The sequence below is a fragment of the Lupinus angustifolius genome, chromosome LG05, assembly GCF_001865875.1.
Source record: "Lupinus angustifolius cultivar Tanjil chromosome LG05, LupAngTanjil_v1.0, whole genome shotgun sequence".
Classification (NCBI taxonomy): domain Eukaryota; kingdom Viridiplantae; phylum Streptophyta; class Magnoliopsida; order Fabales; family Fabaceae; genus Lupinus; species Lupinus angustifolius.
In genome coordinates, this window is record NC_032013.1 from 17,240,423 (window position 1) to 17,242,114 (window position 1,692).

The window sequence follows — 1,692 nt, forward strand, 5'->3', positions numbered from 1 at the left end:
AACCCTCTTCCTTATCCTCATCCACTACCTCATCCTATCCTCATTCTCGTCCTCATCCACATCCTATCCTCATCCTCATTCTCCTCCTAATCCTATCCTCATCCTCATCCTCGTCCTCACCCTATCGTCATCCTCCTCCTCGTCCTCATCCTATCATCATTCTCATCCTCATCCTCCTCCTCATCCTATCCTCATCCTCATCCTCTTCCTCATCCTCATCTTCTTCCACATTCTCATCCTCATCCTATCCTCATCCTCATCCTCAGTCTCGTCCTCGTCCTATCCTCGTCCTCGTCCTCGTCCTATCCTCATTCTCATTCTCATCCTCATTCTCATCCTCATCCTTTCCTCTTCCTCATCCTCATCCTCATCCTCCTCCTCATCCTATCCTCATCCTCATCCTCTTCCTCATCCTCATCTTCTTCCACATTCTCATCCTCATCCTATCCTCATCCTCATCCTCAGTCTCGTCCTCGTCCTATCCTCGTCCTCGTCCTCGTCCTATCCTCATTCTCATTCTCATCCTCATTCTCATCCTCATCCTTTCCTCTTCCTCATCCTCATCCTCATCCTCCTCCTCATCCTATCCTCATCCTCATCCTCTTCCTCATCCTCATCTTCTTCCACATTCTCATCCTCATCCTATCCTCATCCTCATCCTCAGTCTCGTCCTCGTCCTATCCTCGTCCTCGTCCTCGTCCTATCCTCATTCTCATTCTCATCCTCATTCTCATCCTCATCCTTTCCTCTTCCTCATCCTCATCCTCATCCTCCTCCTCATCCTATCCTCATCCTCATCCTCTTCCTCATCCTCATCTTCTTCCACATTCTCATCCTCATCCTATCCTCATCCTCATCCTCAGTCTCGTCCTCGTCCTATCCTCGTCCTCGTCCTCGTCCTATCCTCATTCTCATTCTCATCCTCATTCTCATCCTCATCCTTTCCTCTTCCTCATCCTCATCCTCATCCTCTTCCACATTCTCATCCTCATCCTAATCTCCTCCTCGTCCTCATCCAATCCTCATTCTCATTCTCATCCTCATCCTTTCCTCTTCCTCATCCTCATCCTCATCCTCTTCCACATTCTCATCCTCATCCTAATCTCCTCCTCGTCCTCATCCAATCCTCATTCTCATTCTCATCCTCATCCTTTCCTCTTCCTCATCCTCATCCTCATCCTCTTCCACATTCTCATCCTCATCCTAATCTCCTCCTCGTCCTCATCCAATCCTCATTCTCATTCTCATCCTCATCCTTTCCTCTTCCTCATCCTCATCCTCATCCTTATCCTCCTCATCATCCACCTCTTAATCCTATCCTAATTCTCATCCTCCTCCTATCCTTATCCTCATCCTCACCCTCATCCTCATCCTCATCCTCATCCTCATCCTCATCCTCCTCCTCATCGTCATCCTATCCTCATGCTCATTCTATCCTCATCCTCGTCCTCATTCTACTCCTCATCCTATCCCCGTCCTAATCCTCATCCTATCCTCATTCTAATTCTCGTCCGTATCCTATTCTCCTCCTTATCCTCATCCCTCATCCTCCTCCTCATCCTATCCTCATTCTCCTCGTCATCCTATCCCCATTCTCATTCTCCTCCTCATCCTATCCTCATCCTCATCCTATCCTTATTCTCCTCCTCATCCTCATCCTCGTCCTCATCCTATCCTCATCCTCATCCCATC